The 21,983-nt window shown below is 36.1% G+C and overlaps 1 protein-coding gene across 1 annotated transcript in view; it reads right to left on the reverse strand.

Annotated features, from left to right (window-relative positions):
* Positions 1-21,983, reverse strand: part of chas (chascon) — a 254,883-nt gene that overhangs the window by 51,401 nt on the left and 181,499 nt on the right. The window lies entirely within an intron of this gene.

The following is a 21,983-nucleotide window of genomic DNA, read 5'->3' on the forward strand; positions in this document are numbered from 1 at the left end:
AGGAACAGAGTTTTAAGTATTCAAAGAATCATTATTAAGAGCCTCACTTACTAAAAATAATACAAAATTTACCATTTTTCTTTTTCATGTTTATTCATAAGTGAAAGAACACAATGAAATGCAACTTACCACAATCATAGATAATGTTATTCTACAACAAAAAATATGAATCTGAAGGATTTTCAGTATTGCCATCCATAAAAATTACGGTGTTGCCAGAAAAAAACGACGCCCCTAAAATCTAAATTAAGACAGCGACTAGAGGAACGATTTCAACTGCATTTGGTTATGTATCATGTTGTTTTGGTTTCTTATGAACTACTTTTTAAATATCATTATTTAATTTTAATAACTGTATGTTAAAACTCTTTTGTTTATTACAAACTAAATACAACCAAAATTTAAAGAGTAGTTCACAGGAAATCAAAACAACATGATACGTAACCAAATGTATTTGAGTTCGTTCCTCTACTCTTTGCCTTAACTTAGATTTTAGGGGCGTTGTTTTTCTGGCAACACTGTAATTTCTATGGATGCCAACACTGAACATTTTTCAGGTTCGTATTTTCTGTTGTAGAATACCATTTTCTATGATTGTGGTGACTTACATTTCATTATCTTCTTTCACTGATGAATAAACAAGTAAAAGAAAAATGGAAAATTTTGTATTATTTTTAGTAAGGGAGGCTCTTAAATCTCAAGCTCAAAGCTTTCCACTTACTAAACGTTTTTTTTTATTATTATTGTCTTTTCATAAAATATTAAATTCAGTATATTTTTAGTTTATTCTTAACTTTAAACGAATTAATTTGCTAAGCATGGTTTGTGGTAGGGCAATGTTGTCCTTGAGTTTCTTCATGCTTGGCACCCCTTTGTCTTTCCTCACCAGCACCAGCAGCTGTGCATTGTAGTCTGTGGGTCCACATCTTGGTGTCTGATATTGCTTGCCCCTATTGATATATACAAAGTCATGTAATGTACGTACATGTGTAAAGAAATTTTCAAGGACAACTATCTTCACATAACGTAGATAAAACCAACAGGAAACAACATACATAAGAGATATAAGGAACTTCTACCTATTGGAAAATTCTGAAATGGAAATGTATCTTATTATATATATATATATATATATATATATATATATATATATATATATATATATATATATATATATATATATATATATATATATATATATATATATATATATATATATATCTTTTGAGAAAATGTAAGTTGAAGAAAGAGTTACTTGTGGAGTCCAGTGAGTCAAGACTTACTAATTTCAATTTCAAGAATTTATTTTCTGTGAACATATGCGACTAACAAAATCATTTTTGCCGTATTTTAATAATAGGGTATAAGCAATCGACAATCTTTAGCTACCGTGGCTAAGCGGTTAGCGTGCGCGCCTTTGGCGTGGGAGGCCCGGGTTCGATTCCCGGCGGGAGCTCATGTGGTTCGGATTCCACGTTAATCAGTAGGTCCACGTCTCATATAGCCTCGCTGCTGAACGGGACGTTAAACTCAAAATCAACTCAACTCAATCTTTAGCTACATTTTCATACAACTTTCTTCCGAGATCTGTGGCTGCTATGTTTGTTTGTTTTAGAGAGCGATGACATATCTTCTTTCACACAAGGAACTGACAAATTTTTCAAACACTGTGTGATGAGGAGGTTTTCTATTTGCGGAAGTTGTAGCGTTGCCATGCTTTCTATTTGCCATTGTGTCTTTCCCTTGTTTACTATAGCGTCCTTGAATCTTCCATTCTTCCTTGTGAAGTCACACTTTCTTCCTGACACTTGCTGCTTGTGTTCGGCGATGAAAGTCCTCACAGACGCCTTTTCCAATTTTATGATCACGAAAAGGTGCAACGATTGAGGAAATTATTTACATTAGACTCAAGATAGATTGAGTAGCACAGGACCCTGGCTACAGAAAACCATCGAAAATTTGGATGATACAGAAACAGAAACAAATTTTTGATTTCAGAAATTTTCGAATGTACAATATAGTATAAATAAGTTGCAATACTTTTATAATTTTAGGCTATATGTCATTAACCACGGTATGTACTAGGGATGGGCAAAACCGGTTTTATAAAAACCGAAAACCGGTTTCTATAAAAATCGAAAACCGAAAAACCGACATTTCGGTTTTCTCTAAAACCGGTTCGGTTTTCACCGAATTTGGTTATTTGGTTTCAGTGAAAACTTTTCGAAAACACAAAAACTATTTCTGTGGAAATGGATTCGGTTTCCGGAGAACAATGAAACACCATTCTGGACAGAAATAGAACAAATTAAAAAAAAACGGAACCGGTTTTGAAGGAAACCGAAACCGAATCAGGTGAAAAAACGAACCGTTTTTTTGAAAATTTTCAAAAGCCGGTTTTGTTTTTTCTAAAAAGCGAAAAACCGGTTTTTGTGCCCACCACTAGTATGTACTGTCACAATGAAAATCTTAATGAGGGTATGTTCCAGTTTCAGTATCACCTCAATAAGTGGGTAGTTCTCGTGTAGTATTAGGGTTGCCACCTCCCTTAAATAAAATTGCCGGATTTCCTTATAATAAATATTGAATAATACCGGAATGAAACTACCGTGGTGACTCAGTGGTACAGCGTTCACCTCTGGTGTTTGGGGTCCCTGGTTCGATTCCAGCTCGTGCCAAGTGAACTTTGTGGTGGACAAACACCGTGTGCGTGGGTTTTGTCGGTGTTCTACCGTTTTCTCCCACTTTCTTCATTTCCCGTCATCACCGTGTCTTTTAGCCTAGCCAGCATAACCGATGGAAGCAAAACTTAAAGATTTCATTTCGTTTCATTTCACTGATATGAAACTTCAAAATTGTAGTATTAAAACCTGAAAAATGTTCACACTTTTGTAGGGGGAGATATACTTAATTTTATATGTAAAGCCAACAAATTGCAGACAACAGAATTACCATTCCACATAACTACTTTATTTTAATGTTTTAAATTTAAAATCATGTTTTTCGTTTTCATGAATAGGTTAAAGTTTAGCGACCCTTTCCAGCACCAAGGCTACAAGAGACGTGGGTCCTATAGTTTAAGGTAGTATCGAAACTACCGTAATATGTTCAAATGTTAATGTTCTCTTACAGGGAATCGATCCCGGGCCACTAAGTACTTCAGGTTTAACTTTCAGATATTCTTTGATTTCAGCACAAGACATTTCATACTTGATCTTCACACAGTGTTCAAGTATAACTAGACTTGTGTCCAGACGCTTTTTCGCTTTTTTTTCATGACGTATCCATGAAATTGAAAATTCATTCTGGAAACTCATTCGTTACTAACTGTAGCTGATAACACAGCTTCAACCAGTTTTAGAATGTTTGGAGCACTAGCATTGTTTAGAGCACAGTGTTTCTTCAACAAATATTTACTTTCTCTTGAAGAGGGCTCAAAAAATGTCATGAAATGCAAGATTTTAGCATGTAACCTGACACCGGACAATTTCCTCAAATATGGAATGTTCGGTTCGAAAACCAGACAGGCGGCTACCTTATGTAGTATCAATTTTTAGATTTACAAAGAAATTTATTTTTCTCCACATTTTCGAAAATTAAGTTATGAGCTTTTAAAGCGATGCGTATGATTTTGTTCAGCTCAATAAGATATATTGATTAATTGTATACATATGTAGGGTTCCCACTTTCCAGACTAAAAAACTGGGTCTCTCTATGAACATTTGCAATATGTTCATAGTTGTGTACTCCCTTCGTACTGAAACATCAGATTGATTAAATAAAAGGCGAATACTCACCAAAGGTGAGTCTCAGAGTAGATGGTACCTATATATTGAGGGAGTGCGGTGGCTGAATTGTAGAGTACTTACCACTAGTGCATTGGGTCCCTGGTTCGATTCCCGGCCACGTAGGTTTGTGGTGGACAACATCGTGTCCGTGGGTTTTTTCAAGATACTCCTTCCACATTCTTGTTCCACCGATTCACCCACCTTAATCATCCGTCTCCTTTAGCCTAAATCGGGTAATCGTGGGACGTTAAACTGAAAGATTTCATTTCTTTTTCATTTTCCTATCAGTTGAGTAATGATGAGTAATGAAAGCAGAGTTGGTTAAATACAAATCATATTAACTTATGTTTCGAAGGAAAGCGAGAGATTTGAAGTTGAGAATAAATTCCTGAGGGACCATATTATGTAAATCCGGAAATATCCCGGCTAAACAAGGATGTCTGGAAGTTATATATATATATACATGTCTTTTCTTTGAACATTTTTCCCCATTAGAAACTAATACCGCTAATATTGTAGGCCTACAACTTTCAAACCAATTCTTATTTGAAATGTATGTGAATAATGCCCATTATGACTTCACAACTACATATAAGTTTGAAAAAATAAAGAGGACACACTTGTATAGTGGTAGAGCGTTAGTCTCACGTCTGCGTGGTCCCGGAATCGCTTGCTTTGCCAAATATATTTGGCACTTATGCTAAGTAACGAACAATGTTCTATGTTTTCTCCAATCAGTCACAATTATATTGTTGTAAACCTGTGAATCATCTGACAACATTTGCATGGGCAACAGTCCTGCCATCTTCTGTTCATACGTGCTAAGACACAAGAATAACAGATAAAGAAAATAGGTGGAAGCACTGCTATCTGTGTAACTGTTGTCAGATGTTTCTTCACAGGTTGACACCAATATTATTGTGATCGATTACAGAAAACATAGAATTTTATTAGTTGTTTACCATAAACGCGAAATATATTTCGCAAAGCTTTGTTCATACCAAACAAAGACAATGTAAATGCTCACAGCCAGTAAGGAGGTATTTCTAATATGCTCTGAAGGCGATGTGGTTGGTGTTGAATCGACACACAAGTAACACGCTAAAGTGGTAGTCAGTTTGTGTTGTTTCAACACCTCATTTTTTGCTGTGTAGTCTCCAATTAGGTTGAAGCTTCAAGGGAAACAATTGCCATAATTAAAGACATAAATTTGGAAATTTCTGAGCTTTAAAGAAGAAAACTTACATAAACAGTAAATAAGTTAAAACTACTGTATGAGCTTCCCCACAAAGCATGACAAAAATTGGCAGCCAATTATTCGTTTCTTAATTATATTGATTTCATTTATTTTGGTAGAAGAAATCGATACTAAATTATATTTTGTCCTTCTTCACCTTAAGAATTATTCATTCGAACAAATACTGTACAGCAAAATTACCAATCATTAATGTGAACTCTGACTTACGTAATTAGCAACTGCAAGGTTATGAAGGATGAAACAACTAATAAAGTGTGGTCCGAACGATGAGTTTGTGTTAGTTTATGTATCGGAGGCATTAAACTCCCAACAAGGGTTGGACCTGCGAATGCTGTAGTCGTAAGGCTAAAGAGAGCTGACGAGTGTCTAATAGCTATTTGAATGAAGCTCTTTTGATGTAAGTTAACTGAAAAATCTCAGCTGGATTTCAATTAGTTCTTCGAGCAATTTTACATGTTTTCTCTGAACATGTGCATTTTATAAGAATCTTACCATTCAGTAACCGCACGTGACTATTTTAATTCGGTATGCAGTCAGCTATTCATACACATTCTTGTCACTAAAAATATGCATATCAGTAATATATGACTCAAGTAGCAATGCTTTGAACTTCTGCGGCTAACGTCTGAGTCAAAAGTCAGTCAGAAATAATGTCTTGAGAGTTGCGTTTGTAATATATTAAAATTTAAATTTCAATGTATGATGTTAAACTGTTGGAAGAGCAACTGACTGAAACCAATGGATGTTTTACAACGGACTACACAAATGAAAAGACTCAGGTAGCAAGGAAGATTACAACCAAATCACTTCCATCAAAGGTGTTGCATGAATAGAGGCAGTTAACAGAAACGAATCAACCATTTGGTGTCGGATCTTCTAGTTCTTAATTTCTCTAACTCTTTTGTACAATGTTGCCCTCTACGTTGCCAAGAACCCTTCTCCACTGGAGAGCTCCAAAGTCGAAGGCTTCTGACGCGTGTATGGATAATTTGTTTGGAAATGTATCTCTTGTTATTCATGGCATGCGTTCAATGGCTTCCGAGAGTCGGTCGCTTAGAAGCAGAGAAATAAAGAAGAATCTAAATGCTTACCCTCTCGGTGGGTGCTCCTGCAGGATAACAGAGTGTTAATAGCTACCACCATATTCACATATTCACAACACTCGCTCACTCCCACGCTCCACCGGTTGGAGATACATGGAGACTGCGGTTGGAGACTACACAAGCTGTCTGACCACAATCTCCTTCTCCCTCCCCCTTTCCTCCGCCATCGAAATGAGGTCTCTCAGGTGAGGCAGCTTCACATCACGTGACTAGGGAGGACCCGTTCTGCAGCCGCATACTGTGCTCTGTGGATCTTTGTTTCTTCGAAGAGATGAGAAAAAATGTCAGCTTCCGTTCATGGAATTAATAAGATATCGCAAATTCCTTTAATGTCCATTTCTTCACACCTTTCTAAGAGTCTTTAGCAAGTGTACAGTGAGAGGAATAATTAGAAGTTGTATTTTTGATTCAGCACAAAGAGTGAGGTTTTGTTACAAAACAATTTTTCAGTGACCAATACGAAGAGTTTTTGAATCCCAGTAAACGCCATGAATAAAGATCTGGACCAATTCATTCGGACAACCGAGTAACGATCAATGTGTGAACTTAAGATTCCTAAATTTTGGTATGATCCATATATTCTGTCAATTTTCGTGAGTACATAGCCTCCATTCTTGTGTCGTATTTAACCATACTTTGTACAGAACATACAGTTTCAAAATTAGGCTACATTGCAGATTGGAACCCTAGTTATCCTATATCAATTTTGTGATTAAAAAAAATACTTTGTGGTGTAGAATCTGATTTATCTTCCACTGACCATTCTTAATAACAAGCTGTTGAACTTAACACTTAATTTCAACCCCCCCCCCTGGCTGGTCTAGGAGCTAGCGCGCACAGCCTTTGCTGTACTAGGTCTCGGATTTGATTCCCGGAGGGAGAGCCTTGTTTAAACGCATTTGATCTCTCGGTCCAGATCTCGTATAGCCTTGACTGAAAGAGATACTAAACTTCAACGAGCTAGTCAAGGCTTAATTTCTTCCAACATAGATCTTCTACTAGTAATGTCTGAAGAAATGTTGTGTACGCTGAATGATCATATGGAAGACGATTCGTTATTGTTTAGATTCAGAACTATGTTGCTGTATTTCACGAATCATGATTTGCTCTTTCGAATTCAGTTGAGAATAAGAGCTTGGCTGTCTCCTGAGATTTACTGCGTGCTATAAAACCACAAACAGCTAACCGTGTATATGTGAGAGAGAAGGTCATATTGAGAATGTGTTTGTTGGGAAGGGGGAGCATTCACACATATCGTGTTGTTCCCTTTCTGTTGTTGCTATCGGCAAGGACATTCCACCTCAACTCACTTTGGCTACAACGTGATTCAGGGGACTTTGGTTGTGTCCCCTCCCATTCAGTTCATACAAAGATTTCAACACATGGGAAAGATTTCTTTGTCTTTGTATTTGCTAAGTCGTGAATCCTCTGTTTTACTATGAAAAAGTACGTCACACAAACACAGTGGCGATTTGGGTATTTGCACTTTCAACAAAGTAATTAGAAGTGAATGGAACTACTTTGTCCATTCACGATAAAGAAAGTATTTTTAAGAACCATTAGACAATTGATAAGAAAACTGAAAGTTAAGTACAAATTACGTGTTGTGTGACATTATATCAAAATATTGACATCGACCCTTGCAGCAGAATTGGTAGGCTAATGGTCGGCATCATTGGTAATTGAGAATGGCCAATACATTGGCTCGACGTAGTTTGAAATGTTTTGTTTGCCATTTGCCATCATTTAACCAAGCATTTCACCCTCTTATTTCCATAATGTGAGGTGATGACGATGTGAAGACAGCATCCTTCAAAACTACAGACAGAAGATGAGAGCGTGTGATTTGGGCGGCCCTTTGCGATATATTTTACCATTATTTATTTATTTGCAATCAACACAATAAGCATAAGCCCAATTATAGTGTTGGTGTATTACATAATACATTTACAATAGTTTTCTTAAACATAGAGTTCATATTGCAAATGTCAATTTCTTTGTGTTTGATACATATTTTGTTATAAGTAGAACACATTCTCCAAATTGGTTATTTCAATAATACGTTGGTCCTTGCTTTCTTTCAATAAAACAGACCAGAGTTATTAGCACGAGTTTTAAGTGTCGGGACATGAAAATTTAATGTTAATATGAGATCCGTACAATTAAATTCGTTACTATTTTATGGAGAAAAATCATATCTGTCACATTTCGCCTTTGTTCAAGTGTAGGGATACAGAAGTTGTCTATTAATGTTAGATAATTTTCTTAATATGGATAGATTCCAGTTGTCTTGTACGTCAAATATTTGATAAAATTAGATTGGACCCTTTCCAGTTGATGTCTGTATTGCTGTTGTGATGGGTTCCAAGTCACAGCAGCATATTCCAGTTTTGATCGGACATAGGCATAATATATTTTTGTTAGTGTAGTACTATTGTTAAATTCCTTTCCAGTTCTAATTATGAACCCTAACATCTTGAGAGATTCGTTAACTATGTTCTCTATATGGTTATTAAATGTCAATTTCGTTTCAAATATAACTCCAAGATCTTTGACTGACAGTGACACTACGACGTAGGGTTACTAAAGTCCTTTTATTTCAAGTGTGCCTCTGCTTGCGCTGCTGCCGATGTGTGTTTTCCCATATCTCCCTCGAAAGAACAGAAATAAATTGCTGTGGAAGAGATCCTTGAATGGTTGGATGCAGATAGCGTTCCCACATTGAATCACTTCACGGACTTCGGTGTGTACTATCTTGTTATTCATTCTAAGTAGCCTACCATCTTCACTAGCCAAGATCAAACGACTCAATGACAAATTACCAACACAGCAGGTTATTCACTTCTTTCCCCCCAAAACAAATTGAAGGTTCCCTCTGTAAGAAGGCGGCGGGAATGGGGCACAACTATGTTTCATATATTTTCCGAGAGCACACTTGAAATAGGGAGGCTCTAACTGACCTAAATTAGACGGGACATCACGAATCGAAAACGCTTTCGAAATATGCGACAGAAACTCTTAATGATATTTGTAAATTTCCACCCACGACATGCACTTACGTCTATCGAGATGACGATACTGTTCTATCTCTAAAATTGCTCGTGTTAGCAGCAGTGACATCACTTCTGATTATGCTATTATTTGACGGGTTCAACTGTTCATAACTTGTGTTCAACTAACTATCAACAAGCTGGCTTACTAGATTGTTGACTTAATTCCAACACAGAATACGTTTATTACTGGTTGCTCGCTATACTTCAAGAACACACTCATGACCGTTTGTAACAGTGACTCCACGCAATAAAATAGTTCCTTTGTGGTGCATGAGCTAAGTTGTTTCATTCATTTGTAATTACCAGACACATGTATGTTCCAAGACATACTGTTAAAATACCATGACAGGATTAGTGAAGAAAATTTTGGAATTTAATTTTATTTAAAAGTTTTTTGTTCGGTGCAACAAAAGGCAAAGACACGAGCGAGTGGGAAAATGTGGACTCCATTATAGCCTACAGATCTCGAATATCATCGGGTTAATAACGTCGATACGTTAAAGATGGGATATTGCTCCCATGAGAAGTAACCACAAGGCTGTGGAAAAAAGACCTGTGGGTAGGTCACAAAGAAGGTGTAGGAAAAATACTAAGCAAAATTTTAGAAAGATGTCTAACAGCGATCCTTAATAGCTACGCATTGTATAGCTTTTCTTCTTGCCTAGATGAACTGATTACTTACAATGCATAAAAGATCTATTATCTGTGACCAGCCTCATTTTCACACATATTCTGTTCTATAGCTCAATATCCTTAACTATAACTATTTCGATTAAAATATTATTAAATAGTCGCATTGCCCCTATCCATGTGAAAGATTCGCGGTTCCATTCCCAGTGAGGGCTCGTGTCCAGTGTTTCTTCCAGACATGTTTTTGGGGGTCACTGCCCCCCGAAACTCTGAGAGACCAAATATAATATAATAAAAGTGTGCCCCCCGGAACATTTTTTCTGAAAGAAATACTGCTCGTGTGGTAGAGATCCCAAGTAGTATTTAAAGCGGATGTTGAATTACTTCGACGCTTCCTCGACAGAAACGGAGTTTCCCTTAAAAAAAAAGAAAGTTGAATCGGAATGTATGCTTCTATTATCAAAAGAAAATATTTTACAATTATGGAAGATGTGAATATGGTCTTATAAAATAACACTAATCATGCGTGTACAATAAGAATCTGGATACCACTATATAATGACTAAGAAAATAGTTTGTTTTTTAAAGAAGTTCTGCTAACGCCTTTAGAGCTTGTATTTTACTAGAGTATCTAGAATTCAATTACCTCTGCCTCTCACGTACAGATTAACAATAGTGACACATATAGATAATGGCTACCCATATATTATCTTATACATAATATTGGCCCTTAATGACGTAGAAACTGTGATTGGTCATTTCCATTTTTATTAGGTATGTTCAAAAGAGGGTGTTTCATACTGCACTGGTAAGTGTGGGAGCCTGATAGAGTGTTGGCAAACAAAGACAAGTTGCACATAGTTTGAACTCTGTTTGCAATCAATATGAGTTTCAAATACTTTAGGAAGTGCATGCAAGATGTTAGAAAGTTTGTATTGTATGCAAGTACTTCCCTTACGGAATACTATTTGATAATGACTCTTGCCTTACTTATATTATATTCCTCCATTATTATTTAGTTAGAGTTACGACGCTTCCATAAATAATATCCGTAGATATTACACGTTCTTTATGAATTAGTAGACTTTATCCGTAAATTTTCCAAATATTGAAACCTAAATTCCTCACTTGCAACCCATCCAATTCTAATTTAACATTTAATTCCTAAAAAATCATACTGAAACATCTTACCTAAGTTCGTAAACATTACGCTTAATAATGCTAATTGGATTGAATGAACCTTTAATCCTAACCTAAAAGTATATTGTACGTTACCGATTAATAAACAATTGCAGTTGTTGAAAACATAGGCAACGTAGGTTCAGATAATGTCAAACAATTTTAAACGAATATTTTAATATTACTGAACGCAATAGCCGACATTACGTCAAATATTTTGTTGTTTTATATTTTGATTTATAAGTGAAGTAACTTCAAATATTTTGTCGGCTACATACAAAGTGTTTAAAAGATATTTTTCCTTTGTGTTCCATTCTATGGAAGCTTCATAGTGACGTCCGTAAGAGAGGATTAGCCACTGTTGATGCATTGTGGGTAATTTCATCTCCCTACATCCCATTGCTATTCAACCATGTTTCTCTGCCTCCATCTTTTATAGCGGTGTGAACTGTGGGGAATGTGTTTGATGTCCGTGCACAGGAGGAATTCAGAAGCCCCTCTTTCCCTGCTGATGTGTGAACGGAGGAAGGAGTCATACAGCATTTTTGTCCATCGAGACACGTGACTTTCATTACAAACAGACGCCTTGTTTCGTTTCACTTAGCTCAAAATCTTTACTTCGCAATTGCTATGGTAGCAAATGAGGTCGTACTTAGCGTTTGTTTATTTACCAGGTACACTCATGTCCAAAATGATTGCCGCATATCTATAATTGTCTTCTTGTAAGAATATAATTTGATAATGATTTTGCAGGGTACTTTCAATACTGATACTACAGGGTAACTGTCCCAATAATTGACAGTGTACCAGTAATTGACACTGTCGTCTTTTTTTCGCCGCAACAAGACTGCGCGACTAGATACCAGCAAATGCTGCCACCTTTTCTTCCTTTGCAGTGTTGTTAATCCCACACCACTGTTAATATTTGCCTCTAAGTAGTAGTTCTCCAAAGAAAACAGAAAATCGATGGACAGTACAAAATAGTACTATAATAGCTATATTAGCGAAAGAAATAAACATGTTTATCCAGGTGGAAACTTATAAATCAGCTTGATAAGTTGGTAGAAAATTATATGGTTCATTAGAATAAGATATTAGGAGATGTCAATTACTGGTGAATCTCACAAATCTTGGTGTCAATTACTGGTACAATGATCAACTTTTCGTATACATATTGTAAAAAATAATAATTACTAGTCTATTATTTTTATGATGGTCTATATAGATGAAGGAAGGATGCCTTCGTACCTCTACGAGAGATCAGTAAGCCAGGCTCATTTAAAGGGTGAAGAAACTTGCAATTTGTCAAACACTGTTCTTATACTGTCAATTATTGGGACAGTTACCCTATGTATAATCGGGAAATGTATATTTGTGGTAAATTTCATAGGAGAAAAATTATAAATACGAAAATTAGAATGAGTAAAACAAAATTTTGCTAAATGGACAAGAAAGTTTTATTTTCGTTTTATTGTTCTTATTTACTGCTATTTTGATATGAAATTTTCCACATACATGTCTATGCCGATTATAGACATGCTAACATTGTAAGAAATACCAGGCGAGTTCGTTATCAAATTATATTCCTACAACAACATATTTATAGACATGCGACAATAATTTTGGACATGAGTGTACATATATGCCTAAAAGAAGAACTGAATAGAAAAAAAAATAATAATTAGGCACAATAATTTGCAGAATATATTCTTATTTCCCTTATTGGAGTGTAGGCATGATCGCACTTTTTCATCATACGTTGTATCTAAATTGAATTTTCATAGACAGTACTCAATACAAATAGCTTACAAAATCAGATGATCAGGAACAGCACAGGACAGTATTGGGACAAATTGAGTACAATCATTGCATAGTATACGTATACCTTTAAACGTTCGTATCTTTTAGAATAAGAATAAGTGAACGTCTTTCATTTAACTTTTCATCAGAGTTCCTTCGTAGCTAAGTGGTTAACTCACGCGTCTTTGACGTGGGAGACTCGGGTTCGAAACCGCTTTCCGCTATCTATTACAGTAAAACTTGTTCAAAGCAGAATTACAAAGGGCCAAACTATTTTTCCGAAATAGACAAGTTTCCGTATTATGCAAAATTGTAGTGAGAGATCCACTTTGAAATATGTTGGTGTAGGTATGTGGATCTTCTTCGACTTGGCATTCAGTAAATTCCTCGTTGCCGGTTTTCTTTATGAAAATGAAATGAAATCTTTGAGTTTTACGTCCCACGATTATGCCGGTTAGGCTAAAGGAGACGATGATGAGGAGAAATGCATGAAATGGTGGAATGAAGAAAGTGGGAGGAAAGGGGAGAACCCCGAGAAAATCCACGAGCACGGTGTCCATTTCATCATCACTTTTTCTTTTCGTTTTAGCGCATCATAAATTTGCAATTTCCTGCACTTAAATTGCGTCGTTATTTTCCGTACAGAGAGTTTGTCTTTCTCTTCGCTTTTGGTCACTTTATCATTAAGTGACAATGAGACATGCTTTGATGTTCATTGTTAAAAACTTGGGAACAAACTTCTTTGCTAATATGTAATAATGATAGTGGATTGTTTCGTAGGTTCAGGAGGAGGGAATGTTTAGATATTCCATTCTTGCCCACACCGAAAAAAAATAAAGAAACTACTTTTAGACACAGTAGGACACTTTACACATTACCGACACTCTTTGAGCACCTCCAAATCACATATATTCAGCCCTTTTAGATACTGTGTTGTCCAAATATGTCCCAGATGTATGTACAAAATGTGCAAAATCTATGTCATCCCTTCGCTTGCGAACTTTTGTCAAGAAGAAGTGTTTTAAATATGCCATACTAGATAGGTTTTAGAGAATTAACGGTTTGGGACACGCGAAGCACACTTTATAAACACTATTTCATCAATTTTACCCTAAACGTCTGTACTAAAAGAGTTTAAAAGAGTTTTATTTTTCTACAGTGTACTTTCTAACTATGAATTTAGCTACTTTGACTTATTAGGATCTTTATGCAGAGAAAAGTATTAGGATTTTCTAGAACGGTTGCCAGAATTGGCCCTCTAAAGAAAGATGAGTGGCCAAGATTTTTTCGAACATGGCTGTACAGACTTTTAAACAAACAAATATATACATTAAAAAATAAATCCATGTTCTCTCCTTCTTTTTACCAGGTTAGACGTGTGAACTCATTAAATACAAGACTAGATTTTTTTAATAAAGATCAATTACCCTTTTTTTGAACAAGTAAATATCCGATAGAACACTGCAAGTTGTATGTTGATTACATTTTACAAATTTACTAAGTGTCTCCATCGTAAGTTCAAATCAAATGTCTTCGACAGTTAACTAATTATTAAATTCAGTTCTCTACCTCTTCCGACAAAGGTCGTTAAAGGAGAGCATCATATCTAGTGCAGAGGAGAAAACAACACTTGGACTTCGAAGAGGGATTATTGACGGACAAACCAAGTATGAGTAGTGTATTCATCCGGACAACAATGTTAACTTCTAATGAAAAACGATACAATCGCCAGTGCTGGTCTCGGTCGTTGTCAGAAGAAGCGCGTCCCTTATTTACTTCGGAAACAACTTCATGATTATTCCAAGAGATTTGTCGGTTGTCAAGTTCGGAGATAACTATTGACGCATCGCCCACACTAAAAATAGGATTATTTCGATGCCAAATATGTTAAACGTAACATGAACTGAGAGAGAATAATACATTGATTGTGGTTGCCAACTCTTCTTTCTGGGACTCCACAATTTTCTTATAAATCTTAAAGGCATTGCTCCATTTTGGTGACTGATTAAAAAAAAAAAAAATGGAGCTTCAGTTGACTTTGGTAAAATTCTCGATTATAAACCCTCAAAATTAAATCATACATAATTGTATTTTCTTTTCCATCATTATGTCATGCTTGCTTACATACAGAAGATAGTTTTATATCTAGATTGTGATTATTACATACAAATATAAATTTAGAAAACACACTGACAAGGCAATAGACAACTCATTTATTAAAAAGTACAGTTATGCGACTGTTTGGATGCCTATCAGTGTCTTCATCACTCACAAAGAGCTTTTCATTTGTGTCTAATGTACACGATGTGATGAGAAGTGCTTTTACTTCGATGAAGACACTGATACGGTGTAGACACAGTCACGTAAATGTTTCTATGTATGAGTTATGTTTTTATCTTTTGGTTTATATTGTATAGAATCATGTATATAGATATGATCTGTATGTCTTTCAATCAGTGATTATTTGGTTAAGAGTTAAGTTGCCTCTTGGTCTGTGTCACTGTTCACTGACATAAGTGGTGATTCCATTAACCCTACTTGGAAAACAGGTTTTCGAAATAGAAATCCCTTGGTAAAATAACTATGAACTACATTGTTTGAACCAGGCTCGTATCCATGGGGGGCTAGGGGGAGAACCCCTAAATATTTACTGCTCCCTAAACTTTTCACGGCAGGCTTGCAAATAAACTATAATATGGCCATGAACTATACTATGGTTGAGTCGGGTCCCCTAACTTCTACTCCCCCCCGCCTACATTTTTGAGCTAGCTACGAGCCTGGTTTGAGCTTCAGAAATTCTGGGTAAATATAACCGTGACTGACTATCAAGATAATGTAATCCTAATATTTTTGCGAAAACTACCAGGATTGGCGAGATTATCCCTTATTTACAATGTAATAAACAAATAAATTTTAGAAGCGATAATGTAATGATTGTAAGAAAAACACATTTATGTATTTTAACTGCCAAAATGTGGTTGTCAAAATCCAATAATTATGCCTAAATTTCAATGAAGGAATATTGCTCGTTCAGAGAATTAGAAAATAATAATTTGACATGTTGTTGAAGTAAATGAAGTGTTAATGTTTGTGGCTGTCTATCGTTCAGAGTTGGCAACTCGAGGTTAACTGATTTGTTCCTCTTCTCCTTGTAAGATGATCTGGCAACCTTACATGGCACTGGCTTCCCGATCATCCAAAGTGATTAAACTGATGGAGTTGAAGAACCAAACTTGGTCAAAGAAGTCTCGTCGCATTCCAGACGAATCTGTCACCGTCTGTCTCTTGGATATGAAATCCTCTTCCACAACGATCCATCACACAGCTCCGGATCATCTGTCCCTCCTCCCCCAACACACGTCATCTCCTTACAGGAGAAACCAGTCACGTCGGATTGTTCGTTCACCTCTGTTCATCAAGAGAGAGAAGGTCGTTCGTTCTCTTGAGAGGTTGATGAAGATAGATAGGTGACAGTCAACTGTACACAATTCTTTTTACCCTCTTCTTTGCTCTCCATCGTCGTCATCTGGGAGTTCTAAGTTCGAAACGAGAGCACACATTTAACACAACCACAATTTATTCACAAGTTTAGACTTTCAGATAATTGAAGTGACTGTTCAAAAGACTAACTAACTAACTCTATGGCCTATGGAACCCGGAGGTTTAATGCCACCTTCACAAAAGCTCTCCACTGACTTCTATCCTTAGCCAATTGGATCCAATTTCTACTTTATATCCCTATTCCTACGATATCCATCTTAATATTGTCCTCCCATCTGCACCTAGGCCTTCCTAATGGTCGTTTTCCGATTGGTCTTCCAGTCAAGACTTTGAAAGTGTTTCTACTTTCTTCCATCCTAGCTATATGACTTGCCCACCTGAGCCTTCTAAATTTGATGACCCTAACAAAATGTTTGGTAAACCGTATAAATTATGTAGTTCCTCGTTATGAAGTTTCCGCCATTCCCCATTCCCGTTCCTCTTGGGTCCAAATATTCGTCTCAGGATCTTGTTCTCAAATACTTTCAGTCTATGTTCTTCCCTGAGAGTAAGCGACCATGTTTCGCAACCATACAGAACAACAGGCATGATACAAAATTAACCCTGTGATGTATGAAACGTTTGAAGGACAAAGACATGGTCTCGCAGATTCCTCAACATTGGGTGAGCCAAGACTTGAGGGCGACAAGCAGGAAAAGACTCAAAGAGAAAATTACGTTTGGAAAAATCATCACTTTCTAGTAGTATACTAACTTTAGTGTAGTAATTCCTTTAAAGTTGTTTAAAGTGAAAAGTATATGCTGTTTCAAAGAGTAAAATTCTTGCCTCATACCACTACCATAAGGGCCGTGGTGTCTCAGTGGTAAAGCGTTCAACGTCTGGTGTATAGGGTCCTTGGTTCGATCCCAGCTCGGGCCAAGTGAGCTTTGTGATGGACAAACACCCTGCTCGTAGGTTTTCTCGGGATTCTCCCACTTTCTTCATTCCATCATTTTTTTCATTTCTCATCATCACTGTCTCCTTTAACCTAGCCAGCATAGCGTGGGACGTAAAACTGAAATGTTTCATTGTTTACCGCTACCAGAAATGTACTCGAATGATTGTCACAATAATGGTTGACTCATCCACAACCGCATTACATGGCAATTAAGAAAACAAGCGGAAAATAAAGACGTCGATGTCTTTTGCAAAGAAATGACATTTTACGATATTTTTTCCTGTCAACTGAAGACCACTTTTTTGATAGAATAAAAAAGTGAAAGAAAATCGGCCCAGCAGTAGTATATTTGACGATGCTATTCCGGCATTCGGCCCATAAAGTTGAGAAAAAACCCTGGGATTACCTAACGTCTTATTACTGGATAATGAATCCAAGAAATCGAATTCAATAATACACGTAAGAAATTGCGAAATGAGAACCTAAGCACTATCATACGCTCATTCAGAGGGAGGATGGCACGATGGCTCAGTGGTTGAGCGTTTACTTCTGGGGTCTTTGGTTCGATCTCCGGCCAAGTAAGCTTGTGGTAGACAACATCATGCGCGTGGGTTGTGTTGATACTTCCGTTTCCTCCCACTTTCTCATTCCACCAACTCTTTCAACACCATTCACTTGCTTTAATCATCGTCTGTCTTAGCCCAAGGGCGTAATTGTGGGACGTTAAACTCGAAGATTTCATTTCATTTCATTTCATACACTCATTCTGTTAAATTAATAGATGAATCAATAAATCAAGTGGATTCCGTAATTACGTACAAAATGCCCGAATCTCATTCCCTTGACTTTGAACAAATAGGAGAAAGTCGGATAAAACCGGGACCTGGTTTTCTGGCTATATTAGTGCCACTATCTGTCGGCCAACGCATGGAATTAGTTGCAAACAGCCGCCATGTCATTCTTAGTTTAAGAGAAAGCTGAGTAAGTGGCTCCTTTGTCGTTGTCGATGTGTTGAAGAATTTGGGTAGAAAAGTTTTGATTTGTCTCCCACCGATAATATACTTCTGTTCCTAACCACTGGAAGATTGACTTATGTAAGTATACAACATATAATAACATCTCTTCCTGTTGTTATTTCATGTCTTGAATCAGGATTTTTGTGCTCTTTGAGAGATGCTAGGCCTGTAGTTCTGAATAATGGCGTAGTAGGATAAAACCGAGACATCAACAGTCGGACAGAACCGGGTAAGTACAGTGTAAATCTGAGAATATTAGATACAGTGTCTTAACTGTAAAGGATGGGCACACAAAGCTTGTAGCAATGTAAACGAATATCATGAAACTTTTATTTGTAATTTTTGTTTCTAGATTTAACAAAACCGTGACCTAAAGTTATTTTTTCTATGTTTTTGGTTTAATATAGTCTAGCCCTGTATATTTTCGTACTTTTTAAGCTCATATTTTTTCAGTTGTATTGATTCTTACTGTACTAGTTCTTGGAGTAATTACATATTTTTCTTGTAAAAGAAAAGTCTTTTATAATTATTTTATATGTACCCGGTTTTGTCCGACTGGTCGGACAAAACCGGATTTTTGCATGCCCTTTAAAAAATGTTTTTGCTCTCAAAATTTACCAGCTTTTTCTACTGAAATAATCATTTTTGTGTCAATAACAGAACTATTTAGCATTTGAAAACTGATTCAAGCTATACTATCTATATAGATGCTGAGGAACAAACAAAAACATTTTGGGGCCTGGTTTTGTCCGACTTTCCCCTAAATGAAGGGAATAACTTTGGTTTTTGAATTGTTTGTATTAATGTATACTTGTTGCAAACAATTAGTATGCAGAGTCCCACAAAAGAATAATCACAGAAGAATTATTTTCTGCTCTGATTAACCATTTATTATACCTAAATAGTTGAAAAAAATAAACAGGTTCCTCTTCGAGTATCTACCTACTTTGTTCTTAAGGAAAGTTTCCAGTCCACTCGATGAACTTGAATTGATATGAAGACTGTCATCTCCCAAATACAGTCATTAAAACCAGAAGGGAAATAAGCGAGGATTCATCGGAGGTTCCCATTTCTTTAAAACTAATTTTAATATCTTGACACGGTTGGACGAATTTTCCATGATGTAGAGCAGGGTTTCTCAGCCTGGGGGAGGGGTCGCGAGAAGGTTTCATGGGGGTCTCGAACATAAGCGAAAGAGATAAATAGAATTAGGATCTAATGCCCCAAAATATTTTTTAAAGTTGTTTTGTATTTTGTTCTGATAGGCATATTTTTATTCTTATACATACTGTTAAAAAAAAAAGAAAAAAAAAAGAAAAGAAAAAAAAAAGAAACTAGGTCCACTAAACATTTTCAACAAGTGCAGAGTTGTTTGAAAATAAATGTAAATGAAAGAGATACGATATGAAACTAATGAGAACTATATTGAAATACCAGAAGAATTCAAATGCAACGAAACCTGTATATTGAAATACAATTAAGATATAAAACTAATGAGATACATGAGCATGGTGTGATCTCACTAGTGTGGCAATGTCCGATTCAATCTTCGTGACGCACATTATCAAGTCATTTAAAATACTCAATAACTTTTTTAACAACTGTCTAAGTTTTTAAAACCAAAATTAGAAATCACTTCATTTTTTTATCATATGACTCAAAATTAAGGGCGTTATGAAGGTTTAAAATTTTCAAATGGCCTCCATTTTGAAACAGTATGACGGGTCGGATTCGATATTTGTAATATGAATGAAATGACCAAATTTGGTTTTAATCCATTCGCTTTTAGGGAAGTTACTGTATCCACTATATACAAGAAATGGATTCTACAGTTATAGAAATAGATGGTTGTCGTGAGATCTCCGCAATAGGTATATTAAAAATCTCACACAAGCTTATTACAAGCCTGAAATGATAAGGGGGTCCCACTGATGAACTTGTGTTGAGAACCACTGATTTAGAGAATTCCTTATAAGTCATTGGGAATCGTGTCAGTTAATCGGAAAATACTGCCAGAAGAATTTGTAGAATGATTTTTTGCTGGTGACTGTACAAGAGTAAACACATTGAATAACTGATCACGCAATAAGAGTTTTTCATTACTCTTAGCTAATACAATAATTATGGATAAAAGTGCAGCTGGTGAAAGTGATACGCATTGAGTAGTATGTCACCAGCAGAAGGAACAGCTCCAAGGCAAACAGAAGGAGATGGCTGCCCCAGTTATCGTTTGTGTAATTGGGTGATCAATTGCAAGGTTAGATTACGTCAAAACATTAACAGAGAACAAGTTTCATGGGAGCTATAATTATCTATATCTTTTGGTTTCATTATTCTCAACACTAGTTTCGAATTAATAAGTTTCTTGATTTTGTGGAAGCCATCTTGAATGAACGTATCATTTCTGCATTTGTTTCACAGAGATCAAGATGAAGCTAAGCGATACAGTCTTTGTCCTGAGAAATTAATAATAGCCAAGGATGTTATAAATAGAGGATCTGCTCATATGTATCTTCATCCTATTAAATCGATGAAGCCAAAAAACAACCGAGCATCGGCACGTCTGATTGGCTACTCTCGTTTCTGCCATCATCTGATTGGCTACTTTCGTTTCCGCCATGATTGTTGGCTCAAAACATTGCGATCCTATTGGGCGGAGTGGGTAGAGTAGGGGTGGCGAAATCGTGACGTATGGCTTCGAGATTTTGTTGTAAGGTCAGATCCTCTATTTTATAAGATCCTTGATAATAGCAGAAAAACATACGGAAATCATCTTTATCAAATGGTAGATTTCCAAATTCATTTGAATCATATGATCACACATTACACGCAGAATCAAAATAAAAATAAATATTAGAGCCATATATAGACACCGATTTTGGATATCTTGAATCAACTTCTAAATTTTCAACGAAAATCTTCTGAATTTGATTCTGATTCATACCAACAGCGATGCTACAGTGCAAAATCTACAGTTCAAAGTGGGATCTGCTAGGTTCGATTCTCGGTAGATCAGGACGTGTTCCGAAATAGATGATCTATCGGGAATTGAACGCCGGCCTCGGAAGTATTTTAAAGATGATCGTCAACTCATTCCCACTTATTACTTTTTTCAAAGTGTTGTAGCGATAAAAGAAAAAATAAAATGTTTCTGTGATTGTCCACAAAGTATCATACAAGACACTACACCGTAAAGCTATCAATATTTTTGAGATAGCCTTTGTTCTTTGTGTCTAAGCTTACGATCTTCTTTCCTTATTTCAATCCGTGCAGACGTCTCCACTGTTTTACCAATAGCACTGATATTTGGATGACAATGCACTTATATTAAGGTGTCTTAATTACTTTTGTTTCACTTCAATAACTGTCTTGTCCATTAATTGCGTCTTAGTTGAGAATTATAGTTTGGTGTTTCACTATGGACGTAGATATGGTACACTCGTACACATAATTATTTAATATGCATAAGAATTGTTTAAGTAACACTTGAAAATTAGATAATGTATTACTAATGAATCTTAAGGCTATAATCTGATTTCATCTTCTAGAAAATTCTTATCTGGTCAGATGCTCCTCGTTTCCGGTGTTCAGATTTTTTTTCGCTCCTATTTCTTGAAAATAAAATCAAATTTTTAGTTTAACGCCCGACGATTATTACCTGAGGCTAAGGAAGATGGTGATGATGAGAAATGAATGAAATGATGGAATGAATAAAGTG

This window comes from Thermobia domestica, chromosome 9 (genome assembly GCF_964235325.1).
Source record: "Thermobia domestica chromosome 9, izTheDome1.hap1.1, whole genome shotgun sequence".
Taxonomy (NCBI): Eukaryota; Metazoa; Arthropoda; class Insecta; order Zygentoma; family Lepismatidae; genus Thermobia; species Thermobia domestica.